Below are 14,449 nucleotides of genomic sequence, written 5' to 3'. Positions count from 1 at the left end.
GAGTTGCCCAACAGGGTCTGTAGCGGCCAAGATGCAACATAGAATTTAGTAAGTAGTAACTTGGAATTATTGTTGGGGGTAGATTCTGACAGCATGGAGGTTAGGCAGTGCCCAGTTCTTGTGCTGTTTAAGGCATGTTAACATATCAAGGTGACTATGTGTCTTTCATTTGGGAACATAAACCATTGGGGTGGGCAAAACCCGGCCACCATGATTAATTAATATTTAATGTTACAATATGGAGTGTCAGCTTCAGGATTGTCATCCACCTCCTTTGAGACAAGGCTTCTGATTGGCCTGGAGCTCACCATTTAGGCTAAACTGACTAGCTAGTGATACCCTGGAGCCTCCTTTCTCCACTTCCCCAGTGTTGGGATTACAAGCGTGTGTGAGTCCATCTTCCCCTACCCCCATGACCATTTTACTGAGGTGAGGAGTAGGGGAGTTCAGGCTACAATTTCCCATTGGAGACCTTTTGGTGAGGTTTCTATCCGTTCCAATGTGTCTCCTGCTTTCGTTTCTGTCTCTCTGATCTGCAGCCGGGCGGTGCACCATGGCTGAATTTAGAAGACTTTCATTAAGGTTTCTGCTGAGAACATCCTGAGGTTCAAGTTTACCAGTGATGTCAGCTTCACAGGGCAAAGGTCACCAGCCATTTGGTGTCTGTGGTGGTTTTAATCATAATATCTCTCAAAGGCTCTGGTGTTGGGACACTTGGGTCACCAATTGGTGGCACTGTTTAGGTTTAAGTGGTGCTGCCCTTTTGGAGGAAGTACATCACTGAGGACTGAGCTTTTGAGTTTGTAGCCTTCCCATACTTTCGGTCTGTCTTTTCTGCTTTATGTTTGCATTTGAGGACATAAGCCCGCAGCTTCTAGCTTCTACCATCATGTCTGCAGCCTGCCATGCCTTCTGCCACAATGCTTTTAACCCTCTGGAACCCATGTACTCAACTAAACCCTTCTTCCAGTCTAGAGTTACCTTGGTCGTGGTAGTTTATCACAGACACGGGAATGGAATAGTATCTGTGCCATTTACTGAGCCAGAAGAGGGACCGGAACAAGAGAGAGGAAGAGAAGGGGCCATGGAGATCTCAAGGATGAATTCAATGATCTCCGAGGAAAACTATCAGCGTGGACCGCGATAAGCTGTTTGTGTTTTGGTTGTAATGTTTTGAAAATAATCTTTTTTTTTGTTGTTGTTGATAAAGCATTCTATAAAAATCTCATGCTGAAAATCCCAATTGTGCCAGGGGTCAGCATCCACTTCCCCTCATAGTATTAGAGAGATGCCTTGAAACACACATGTACACACGCATGCACGAATACACGCACACACCAGCAGACAGCTCAGGGAAACATCTCTAGATTATTTAAAGTATCTTTTAATCTGTTAAAAAATGTGAGCCCTTGGGTTCATCTTTAGAAAAACAAAGTTGATTTTATACTTAAGCGTATCTCTGAGTGCGAGCCCAGCAGGCCTTGTGTTCACTCCCTGGTTATGCTATGGTCTGATTCTCAATGGTACACCAGACTTGAAATGGAGATATCCAACTCCTTTTAGCAGGACAGAAGGACCAAATGTGGCTGCTAATGGCATCACTCACTCAGGGTTTCTCAGGTCTGACCTCCAATCAGCTCCCTTCATTTTGGAGAAGGCATTCCCTACTTGCAGCTGTCCTTCCTTCTCACATCTACCTCTCCATAGGTGCATGCAAATCGTGTTTGATTTGGCCTAGCTGCTGCATGTTAATCTGTTGGCATGATGTGGTGCGTCACTCAAATGGATTTTAAGACTCATCGAACGGCCTTGCTATGCAACTGGAAGGCACGCCGTCCTTTACAGGTGGCCTCCTGCATTGGCGGATCTAAAATTCTCATACTATTTTCCTTTCATTAGAGGAGAAAAACAGAATTCAGCCAGGCACATGCACTAAAATGAGATCCTTAAGTAAACAGTCCGGGGCTTAATAATTTATGGGAAGATGCAAGGGGAAATGAGGAAAATAATGGGATCAGAGTAGACAAACACCACGTCCCTTTGAACTGTCCCAAACGAATCATCAGTACTGTGCATCTCCGATGTACAGGGCTATTAATGAGGTGGAAGGCATTGGGGGTGGATGAATAATATATCACACCGAGTCCACGTGTTCCGTGGACACTGGAGACCGCTGACACCTATCAATTTGTCTTACATCAGGTGCTATGAATTTTTCTCTGCTTGCAGCTGTCAGTCTCTGCTTCAGGCTTAACGTTGTGGTTTACTGTGTGTGTTAAAGAAAAAAAAAAAAAACATCGTGGTGAAATACAGAAGTAATTACGAAAAAAAACTCGGTTAGAACGGCGCTGCTCGTGTGGAGGCAGCCAGCACAGTGATGTAAGCACCCATGCGTCATGTCATTTCCACCGGGACTTAGCCTCAAGATTTAGGCAAAGAAAAAGACCTTTGGGAAACTTCCTGTTAAAACACTCTACACGCCAATTAGGGTATCCACGGTTGTAGGTGGAAAATAATTAGTATTGGTCCTGTGAGGATGTTATGGGGAGGGGCGTGAAACAAAGAATCAGGAAGTAGGTGACAGGAAGTCAAACATCCACCCAAACAGCAAAACTGACTGAATAGAGCAAAAAAAAAAAAAAAAAAAAAAAAAAAACCAAAAAAACCAAAAAAACCCTCTAAGATCATTAGTGGCTTAAAGAAGCCATTGTCATTAGTTTTAGCAATGTCTATGAGAAATAAATAACAGTTGAAAACAATAAAATCGTGGTAATGTGTGGCACTGAAATACTGATAGCAGCATGTGGGGACTGCCTGACAGCTGTTAAACAGATGTGGCAATTAGCAAACCGTATGGTCACACTGCTGAGATTATTATGCAACGTGTTCTCTGGCAAAATTAGCCGACTTCCTTCTTTGTGTGGCTTTCTCCACATGGGGTGCTTCTGAGTGTGAGCCTCCATTTAGGCAGCTATAGCCTGAGCCGTAGAAGTGGGTGCGTGCACGTGTGTAGATACTCATATGCATTTTTTGATGTCTTCTGAAAGATTTAGAGAAACTCAGAATTTTAACAAGAACAATATCAACTCGGCGCTGTAGCAGATACTTCAATTATAATCACTAATGGACAAATTGAGAGATAAAAAGACTTTCCTTCATGTTGAAATTCAATGAACTGTTTTCAATTAGGCTTAGGGTATAAAAGGGGTTGGGGAGGGGAAGAAAGTGACTTTCCCTTGATGTTAACATTGCCGAGAAAGATGAGAGGGACTATGCTTTTTCCTTCTGCTCAAGAGTGGCAGATAATACTGCGCATTTAAATTATAAATTAGGTTGCTATCTGCCAACTTAAAGCAATATCAATTAGAACCTAGGTGGATGAGGCTTTAAAATGCCTTACATTTAATGATAAAAGCATGACTTTTAATCTTCATGGCCATCAAAGAGATAATTTAAGGTAGTAAGAAATCAAAGAATGATGTCACAAAAATAGGCCCTTGCAGCTTTTTGGATGGTATTATCGTAATTAATGTACTTCGAATGACTTTTTTTTTGTGCGTGGGTTATGAGCTTTCAGGAAAGCATTTATTGCAGGCATAAAATATAAAACTCTAAAGAGTGGGTTTGACTAAGGTTGACTTGGAGGGTCCTTAGCCTTTTTGCTCCAGTAATTCCTGTAAAATAATAGTTTCATTTACAGGCGCAATTTATAATGGTGGATTTATGCCAGTTCGTCGGATATAAATCATAGTAATAGCATGATCTATTGTATGTCACTTGAGTGAATGCAAATTAAATATCGTTAAATTAAAGAAAAACTGTTAAAATAACATTAGGTTGTAACCGGAGCTTCTGAGATAAAGGAAGTGCTGGGTTCATATGAAGTTTTGCTCCTGGGCAGTCTGATATGATACCAGAACGTGTCGCTCAAAGCTAACTTACACATGCAAATAAATATGTCGCTAGAAGCCAGGGGGAGACAAGCCTGGAAATCCACAATAGACTATTTATTTTTTTTACCCTAGACTCTAAGGGCAACGTAAAAATTAAATACCTCTTTTTAGCGTGGTTTTGTTCCCTGTGATTTTTAAAAAAATCTCCTCCTCAGCATCTACAAACGAAGTCTCTTCATTTTCCGGTGATCGATTTTTGCTCCTAACTCGTGTTTTCCCCCACCCCCAATAGTTTACAAACCAGTTGTTCCAGTCATTTCCCAGATGCGGCCCCACCCCGCACCCAGGCCCAGGTATCAGGAGTCAGCTCTGCAGCGGTGAGATTCTGGATGCTGCCTCTGTGGGGAGACAGCATCTGCAGGGACCCTTCCAGCCCTCACAGTCGACTGTAGATCAGGAAAGCCCGGGGTCATTAATAAACAAGAGTCATTAAAATGCAACGCTCCGTCAGAGCTTCTTCCTCCCGCAAATCAGAATTCTCTTTCTTCCGTTTCACAAGTTGATTACAACTCATCTTCAAAGCCAACCGGAGCCATTGTGCTGAGATAAATGAGGGGTGGGGGAGGAAGCAGGGATCCAGGAATTAGGACTTTTCATTCTACATAGGAAAACTCTGTACACCCCAAACCATACGGTAGGTGGACCAGTCTCAGAAGAAATACGTTGGACTCCGGTGTGTGTGTGTGTGTGTGTGTGTGTGTGTGTGTGTGTGTGTGTGTACTTGTGTACGTGCACACGAGTGTGCACTTTTTCACATGTAATTTGGCACATTGTCAGAACTCAATAAGTGTTGATGGATGACAGGGTGACATACCCATTATAACATCAATTCATTTGCTGTCAAGAGAAAGTGGGCCCTTCAAATTATCCAGTCATAATTGCGTTGGCTTTACTAGCCTTCCCCTTCCATCGCAGGTTACGTGAGGAGTTATCAACACATATGCCTCAGAAAGATTCAATAAAAGGCGGCATTTCTTCCCCTCTATGTGCCATGATAGAATGAGAAGGGGATGTAATTTATTGTGGTGGCTGTTGAACTGTGAAGTGGTCAAGACCCGGGAAAGTAGGACTGGAGACAGAGAGGAAGCGCTTGATTGCTAATACAATCTTAGGTGTTCTAGGCAGGGACAGGAAGGGACAAGGCATCAAGGTACCACTGCAGGCAGGACACCTGGCAGGTATCTGGGAACTCTAACATTAACTGTGTCCTGATCCAGTGCTCGGAAAATCGGGCGGATGTGCAACCATTGTGAATATACTTTCTCGTCAGCTTAAGAAGCACATTTTTGATCATCTGCGTTGCAGATCACAAAGAAGTTTTGGAAAACAAAGAAAATTAAAAAGTCACTGTATTAAAACTCACAGCAGAATTTTAATTTATTTTTGAGACAGGTTCTATATATCTATTTCTGGTTTGTCTGGGATTTACTGTCAATTAGGCTCACAGACATCCACCTGCCTCTGCCTCCCAAATACTGAGATAAAAGGTGGAGTGACCATACCCATCCAAAATGAGATATTTTTACTTCAGGAAAGATTTGTTATGATTTTATTTTTCTCATTTTAATGGAAACAAACTTACCAGTACTATCTTTGTTATTATTGTCATTTGTTTTTCTGCTTTCTGTATATCTCTGTACATATATCTACATGCGTGTGTGCATGTATGTGTGTATGTATATGTGTGTATGTGTGCATATATATGTGTGTGTATGTATGTGTGCATATATATGTGTGTGTATGTATATGATTGTATGTGTGTGTGTGGGGGTGTATATGTGTGTGTATGTATTCATGTGTGTCTATGCGTGTATGATTATGCATGTATATGCATGTGTATATATATATATAAATGTATGTGTTTATATTTGTGTGTGTGTATGTATGCATGTGTGTATGTGTGTGGATGACTATGTATGTGTATGCATGTATGTGTGCATATGTGTATGCTTGTGTGTGTATGTGTGCTGGAGCCTGTGGGGTGCTTGTGTGCCATGCTTAGAGGACAGTTTATTCTCTTCTACCATATGGGCCTCAGGTTGCCAAACCCGTTGGAAGGCATCTTTCTGCCATGATTCATCTGTTTTTATTCAGTTCTAGGGTGTGCTTCAAAGGTTAACAACACAGATATTTGATTCTCAAAATGTCATCCTGAAGAAGATTACAAATTAAAAACATATAAAGCAGAGTTTGTGGGATGGCTCAGCAGGTAAAGGAGCTTGCATCCAGACAACACTTGGCAGCCTGAGTTTAATCCCCCAATCTGCCTGAAAGTGGGGTAAAAGAACAGACTCCATAATATTGAACTTTAACCTCTGCATGACACAAGCACATACCACACACTCAAACATAGATAGCCTCTGCACAAATGTACCTATGTGCATGCATGCACGCGTACACACACTGCATATACACACACATGAACGGGCAGACATGTGCACACACAAACATGGATAGCCACTCTACATGTATACACACATGCATGGGCAGATGTGTACACACACACAGATAGCCACTGCACGCATATATGCACACACAAACACACAGATAGTAAATGAAATTAGAAACACATAAAAGTTTACTCATCTAGAGATGGGCATTCTCTACTTTGCCTTGGGTGCTGCATAGTCTTACAATTAGTCTGGCTTTAATTTTTATTTTATTTTTTTGTTTGTATGTGTGTGTTTACGTGTGTGGGCGCACATGTGTATATGCAGGTACATAGGATGACCTCATGTATAGTTTTGTTTAAAATGGGGTTTCTCATTGACCAAGAACTCTCCTACCCAGACTATAATACCTCGTCCAGAAGCTACCATGGATTTGCCTGTCTGTCTCTCCCTCCCACCTCACCGTCGCTGGGATTACAGGCATGCACAACACCCTGGCTTTTGAACTGAGTCCTGGGAGTGAAACTCTGGTCTTCACACTTGCGAGGCGAGCGCTTCATTGGGAGAGCCCTGATCCTGGTTTTAGTTAAATAAGGCATTCATCTTGATGGACTATTGTTTTTCAATCTTGACTTTAACAATGTTGCATTAAGATGATTTATCTTGAGGTCTAAGTTTTGTTTTTTATCTTCTGAAGGTCTGTGGTCCCCTTGTCTAGATTCAGTTCACGGACCTAGTTCATGAATCCAGTGGCTCCTCCTCCTCCTCCTCCTCACTTGGGCAGTGGATAAAGCTGAGCGGCGGACCTCTAGAGGCAGAACTCTAGCATCCTCTCCACCTCTGAGGACCGGCTCTGCCTTTGCCGGACAGGTCTCAGGTGTTCTGCTTCCACTGATGCGGCCGTAATGCTCTGTCCAAGGGGTAGCGGTGCCGAGTGCTCCCCTGAGTCACAGGAGAGTCATCTGGCAAACTCCCTTCTTGTTTTCTAGGGGTGCATCCCATTTCCCAGAGGCCCCGCAACCGCGTGTTCTATCTTCTCTCTTCTGCCCTGTAGCAGCCGTGTGTTCTGCCTTCTCTCGTTTCTGCTTGGCTCCCACACTACTCATCTGTGTCTCCTGGGACCTGGGTTGTCTCTTAAGAGTCTGCTTACCCTGGAAACATCTCTGGAGAGCCTAGCCTGGAACCCTGGAACAACTCAGAGATGTTAAGAAATTCACCAAATTCATCCTTTGTCTTTTGATCATTATTTTTTGAGGCAGGGTTTTATTTAGCTCAGCCTGGTCTTGTCCTTGCTATGAGGCAGGAGAGGACATTGAAAGACACTGGGATCATATGAGGTAGATTACAGGTGGCTGTGAGCCACTGGGCATGGGTGCTAAGACCTGAACAGACACATGTGCCCGCTAGAAGGATCTAGGCAGTACCTTAAAAGAGACCCGCCCCCCAATGTCAGGTGACTCTAGTGTCAAGTTGATAGAGGTAACAAGGACAAGTCATGTTTTAAAAGTCCTCACTGAGTGGTTTATCTCTTGTAAATCTAACTTCTGTCTGTCTATCTTGTTTTTTTTTTTAAATTAATTTAAAACACTGTCACTTGAAAATTTTTTACAGTGTATTTTTTAACCAAACATTCTCCATCCTTCAATGCCTCCCAGAACCTCCTCCCTCTCTCCCTCTTCACCAACTTCAAGTTCTCTCTGTATCTCTGTCTCTGTCTCTTTCTGTCTCTGTCTCTCTCTGTCTCTCTTTCTCTCTCAACAAAACAAACAAAAAAAAAAAAAAAAAAAAGAAAGAAAGGAAAAGAAAGAGCTACAAAAAAACATGGAGTCTGATTTGTGTCGACCAAGTACTGGGTATAAGGCCTGTCCTAGAGTGTGGCTGATATTTCTAGTTGGGATATGCACATTTGTCATACATATCCTTGTGCTTTGTTTATATCCCCCTAATATCCCACATTAATTTCCATTTCTACCTAAATAAATTCTAGGAGACAATCACATCTAAGTCGACCTTTGGCCTCTGTAAGCCCCGTGGAGCACTCGCTGTTTTCTGGCTGCTTGGTTTGAGATAGATTTGCTCTCGATAAGTAATGGGTGGGTCTGGTTTCATGCTAATGTAGATTTTTAAAAGTTGGGCAAGACGCAGAAAACCAGCAAACAAACAATGTTCAACAAGGCAGCATGAAAGATGTCAGGGTAGGTGCGAGAACCAAGAACCAATATTCAGACCGTGTGCACGTCTCAATTTTTCTTTGTTACCTTGTCAGTGTTTTGAAAAGTCTCAATTATTCTTGCAAAAACTTAATGTATGCATACATGTGTATGAAAGTTTACAACTTAGCAGGGCCGAGAAAGACAAGCACAGCAGTGGGTTTCGCCTTGAGTTAAAGGCAGAGAAGGAAGTGGTAAGGTTTGGTTTCTTACAGGGCTGGAGTCATGGGTCATTCTGGCGGCTTCTCAGGAACACACATACACATGGATCTGAGACCCATAAAGGCAGCTTTTTCTGCACTCTGCTTTAGCCCGCACCCTCTTCATCTCCTCACCCAGTTTCCTTTGTCTCTTTCCTGACTTACCGCTCCAAACATGGCTTCCTGCCTCCCCATGGTTCTCAAATCAACTTTGCCCCGTAGGGCAAAATTTGTTGCTGCCATAAGTGAGAGAATGCTACTGTCGCTAGTTGGGACAGGACAGGGATACTAATGCATTCTAACAGGGCATATGACAGGCCCCCTCCCCAGTAAGGAATTACCAGCTCCAACCACCAATAGTGTTCATGGTAGAGTTTCTAGGCACGTCTTTCCCACTCACAGAATCCCAGTTCAGCAGGCGAGGCAATTTTTATTTTCTAAAACATAAATCTTTTGCTTTCTGAAGTTTCTTTTCTTGCTTTGGATTTTAATTGCATTCTCATTGCCTGAGGGGTAAAAAATCTGAATCTATACATAGGAGCATAAACCTCCATTGCTTAGCTCTGTCTGTCTATCTCTCTTCCTTCCCACTCATAGTTTATAGGAGCATCACATCTTTGCTCACTGGTTGGACTTGGCATAAGGTGTTTTCAGAATCAGGGCCAGTATCACATCTCTCTTTGTGTGGTAGTTTGAATGAGAATAGCTCCTATAGGCTCACAACTGTTTGAATACCTGGTCTCCAGGTGGTGGAACTGTTTGGGAAGGATTAGGAGGTGTGGCCTTTAAAGGAGGTATGTCACTGTGGGTGGTCTTTTGAGCCTTCAAAAGGCTCACACCATTTCCTCTCTGTCTCCAACTTGTAGATTCAGATGTGAGCTCTTAGCTGTTTCTCCCTCCATGCCTTTGTTCCTCCATTACGGACTCTAACCCTTTGCAACCATAAGCCTAGTTAAATGATACCTTTTATAAGGTGCCTTAATTATGGTGTCTTGTAACAGCAACACAACTGTAATGAAGATACCTTGTCACCTCCTGTGTGCCAATGCCATTGAACTCCAGCTGATGGAAATTAGCTTCCTTTGTGCCAGTTACATTTAAATGTCATTATGGCACAACCTCCCGTCCCCTGGGAAGGGAGTCTCAAATAAGGGATTTCCCTGATCAGAAAAGGTCTCTGTGGGACCGTCGTGATTGTTGATTGATCTGTGAAGGACCCAGCCTGTTGTAGTAAATGGCACCATTTCACGGGCAGGATCCTGAACCGCGTGACGAGAAAGGCTTGCTGAAAGCAGGCAAACAGGCTGGTGGGATGGCAGAGAAACATTAGTCTTTCTCTGCTCTTGACTGTGGGTGTAATGTGAATGGCTGACTTGACATTGCTCAGTGATGGAGCGATGGACTGTGATCTGAAACTGTAAGACAACCAACCCCTGGTCTCCTTAGTTACTTTTTAAAGGGGTTTTTAGCACATCCACTGAGAGGAGATGGGCATGTCTTTATTGTGGCAGTGAATTAGCAGGATTCTTGGTCTTTCTGGCCTCATTCTCTTAACCGTTCACTTGATTATGACTCTAAGGCCCCGGAAAGCAGGATTCTGTGTTTTCTGTTGTCACAGGTCTTGGTGAGGTACACAGAGGCTCTTTGTAAATCCTACTGATGAGTGGCACTTAGACCAGCTGGTTCATATAGATGCAGGGTTCCCTTAAGACCTTAATCAAGGTAGGCTGTGCTTTGAATGAGAAATGTCCCCTGCAGGCTCTGGTGTTTGAACATTTGATACCCAGTTGGTGGCTCTTTTTTGGGAAGGCTGTGAAACCCTTGAGAGATGGAATGTTGCTAGGGGAAGTACATTACTTGGGGAGGGCTTTGAGTGTTTATAGCCTTGCCCCACATTCTGTTCACTGTAGAGAGAATATCTTCGATATTGTATGGATGTATCCTTGTCAATTAAAGAAAACTGTGGCCCATAGGAAAGGGTAGAATAGAAGGTGGGACATCTGGTAGGCAGGTTGGATTCTGGGATAGAGAGAAGGTATGGGTGGCAGTGACCAAGGCGTTTTAAAATATATGTTGAGTCTCAAAGTTGTTGTTCTGGGAGCTTGGGGCTGTAATGAACAACTCAAGATTTAACAGTTTGCTTCGTCTCCCACACTGGCATTTGAAGGCTTGAGTTCTTAGCTTCATGTACCTACCACCATGATGTCTTACCCTCTGGACCATAAGCCAAAATAAGCCCCTTCTTCTATAAGTCACCTTGGTCATGGCATTTTATCATAGCAACAGGAAAGTAACTAAGACATAAGTAGACGTTGTTAACATTCCTCCTGCCGCTCCATTCTAAGGTCTAACACACGACTTTAGGCACCATCTTGTTTGAGGGCAGTCCTGTAACTGTCTGCCATCTTTTTTGCGGGTGGGTAAGGTTTTCCTATACTATTGCTTCAGTTCCATCTTAGCTAAGGGTAGGTGTGTGGCTAGCTGTAACTTTAGTGCCATCTTTGTTATGGGAGTTCCTACCTTACTGTTTGCTCACCTTAAGACAACATGATCTAAAAAGTTCCCAAAGACACTTTATTTAAGATAAAGCTGCCATATGATTTCTATCCTGCCTTGATAAATGATTTTAATTTTAATTTAAAGATTTACAGCAGTAAAAAGTTTAGAGAAGACTGCCTTAAAGCTTTGTTTAGCCTTGTTTTTGCTACTGACATTACTGTCATTAAGTTATAATGTGCTCTTTATTTACTAGATACATTCTAGCACAAATAAGTACCCAAACACAGATTGTTCAATTCTGATCACTGTCTTAAGTTAAAGATCACTACCTTAAATATACCTTTAGCCTTGTTTTTGCTACTGGCATTTAAGTTGCAATGTGCTCTCTTTACTTGCTAGATACATTTCTAAAGCAAATAATTAGACAAACACAGGTCATATGGTTGATGGATACTGGCTCTCAATCTTGTCAGAAATCTGCTAAATGTAACATTAAAAGTTTAAGCTTATTATGGTAGATGGAGACTCCTAAAATCTAACAGTGGGTCCCCTCCCCCTCCCCAAGGTCTCTGAGAAGATACAGGCACAGTGACAATACTGCCGGAATTGTGGTACAATAACCACTGAGAAAGACTGCTCACTTGCCTGGCACCATAAAAGGGGCTTCTTGCCCCCTCCTCACTCTTTTACTCTCTGCTCCTCCTCCCTCCCTCCCTGCCCCCTTTCCCTCTGTCCTCCTCCCCCTCCACTCTTTCTTCACATGTTCCTATTCCCTATGGCTGGTACCTCACGGGGAAGGGACGCCTCAGCATGAGCCCTCAGAGGCACCCCCTTCCACCTCACCATACCTCGATCTATCAAATATATCCTTGGCTCCTTTTCCTTTCTATAAAACACAACAGACGAGGGCTGCTTCTCGGGGACGAAGCCCCCAACTTTGAGGCCAATACCACCATCGGCCGCATCCGCTCCCACGATTTCCTGGGAGATTCACGGGGCATGCTCTTTTCCCACCCACGGGACTTTACCCCAGCATGCACCACAGAACTTGGCAGAGCCGCAAAGCTGGCGCCAGAGTTTGCCAAGAGGAAGGTTAAGTTGATTGCTCTTTCAGTAGACAACGTTGAGGATCATCTTGTCTAGAGCAAGGACATCGACGCTTACAATGGTGAAGCACCCACAGAGAAGCTGCCATTTCCCATCATCGATGATAAGGACGGGGACCTTGTTGGATCCAGCAGAGAAGGATAGTAAAGGCATGCCTGTGACGGCCCATGTAGTGTTCATTTTTGGCCCTGACAAGAAATTAAAGCTGTCTATCCTCTACCCAGCCACCACGGGCAGGAACTTTGATGAGATTCTCAGAGTGGTCCACTCTCTCCAGCTGACAGCCTCAAAGCCAGTTGCCACCCCGGTTGATTGGTTGATTGGAAGAATGGAGAGCGCGTGATGATCGTTCCCACCCTCCCTGAAGAGGAAGCCAAACAACTTTCCCCTAAAGGAGTCTTCACCAAAGAGCTCTCGTCGGGCAAAAAATACCTCCGTTATACAACCCAGTCTTTTCGGGAATTGGGGCTGCGGCCGCGCCCAGCACTGGAACCTGAGGATGGCAGCTCACCAGCCGTGGGTCCTTGCAGTTCTGTGTAAAGATTGTGGCGTGGTCACAGCGAAGTTGTGTAGGTTGCTTGCTATACTAGTGGCTCGTTAAATGAAAATGGCACCAAACCTTCTCAGGATTCTTCACCCTGTGCCTGCGCCAGCATTCCTTCCCTCCGCCCATCACAGCGCCCAGATGATCAGCTTTCTTTGAAATGAATTATGTGTTGGTGACTCCTTAGGTCCCTGCAGGGACTGTAATCAGAAAGGTAGTGTCAATGTGGGCTCCATGCTAGAATGAGAAACACCTTTTTAGCTTTTGGAAGGGAATCTTCTGTTACCCATTTTGGTGAGCGCTAAAATGGGGAGAAACTTTCAATTCTGGACTTTTCAGTAAATAAAGTGGGAGCAGCCCAGGAGAGTTTTCTTTAAGAAACTCATGGTGAGTTTCTGTCAACGTGGGCTCAGAAAGCCTTTTGCCTCCCAAAGAGTGAGCAAGACAGCCCATGTACATCCTGGAGTTCCCATGTCTGCTCTTGGATCTGTGCGCGTGAACACACTTCATGAAAGACAGGCAGTGACAGTGTTTTAGCATTAAATGTCCTAGGAGTGGGTTTCCATTTCTGAATTCTGCTTTGTGAGGTTCAACAGATAAAATCCCAATCAGAAAATCTCCATCTTTTTTTTTTGGTAATAAAAATGATAAAAGAAAAAAAAGAAAAGATCAACATGCAGACCTACCTATAATAAAATTTATTCAATAAACGAGGAACAGTGGAAGACCAATAATAATGAATAAAGTAGATGAGTTGTAGCATATACTGTCCCCCAAATTGTATGAATGTGGTCTGTTTCTAACAAAATAACGTTGACATTTGCGTTCACATACATGAAGCACTTGGTGCTTTCTCTGTGTTACTTCTACATTTCTGGTGTCTTTATTCATGTAAAGTAATGATAATAATTATTTGATGGCTGGTTTAATAACGGAGACAGTGACAGATTCCAGCAGTAGGTGGCATATGCAGCGAGGATACACTGGACTTAGGGCAGTCTGTGTCCTGAACAGGACAGAACAGGACAGTCTCAGATTTCACCAAACTATTAAGGACAATGTGCAACTTAAAATGCAAATAACGGACCAGGGACATAGCACAGTGACAGAGTGCTCATTGAGTGTGTATAGGGCTTTGGGTTTACTTTCCTTGTCCCCCCATAAGAGTTCTTCTCAGTCTTCAAGTTTATAAATATCCATACAATTTTTTGTTTTGGTAACGTAAAGTCAAATAAGCTCAGTAAATTAGAATAAGGCTTGTAATCCTAGTCTTCTGGAGATGGGGTCAGGAGGATCGGGAGTTCAAGGTCATCCTCAACTATCTAACAAGGCAAGGGCAGCCTAGACTTGAGACTCTATCTCAGGAAAACATCGTCACCATCAATAAAAACAAACACCCACTAAAATCAATGTCAACCTAGATTCTTATAAAAGGACGTGACTTGCTTATTTCTAGACTTCTCCATTTAGTGTTTTTGCACTGCCCCTGACTACAGAGGAGCTGTAAGATGTGGGTAATGGTGGAGGGCTGAGAAGTGGTTCACAT

The 14,449-nt window shown here is 43.3% G+C and overlaps 1 pseudogene across 1 annotated transcript in view; it reads left to right on the top strand.

Annotated features, from left to right (window-relative positions):
• The window catches only part of LOC308427404 (peroxiredoxin-6-like), a 29,600-nt pseudogene extending 16,701 nt beyond the window's left edge, over positions 1-12,899 (top strand). Inside the window, exon 3 of the transcript in view lies at positions 12,155-12,899. The product of the transcript in view is annotated as a peroxiredoxin-6-like (transcript). The remainder of the gene's footprint in view (positions 1-12,154) is intronic.
• The last annotated feature ends 1,550 nt before the right edge of the window (positions 12,900-14,449 follow it).

The sequence above is a fragment of the Micromys minutus genome, assembly GCF_963924665.1.
Source record: "Micromys minutus genome assembly, chromosome: 11".
In the NCBI taxonomy this organism is placed as follows: Eukaryota; Metazoa; Chordata; class Mammalia; order Rodentia; family Muridae; genus Micromys; species Micromys minutus.
This window is presented reverse-complemented; position numbering and strand designations above follow the sequence as displayed.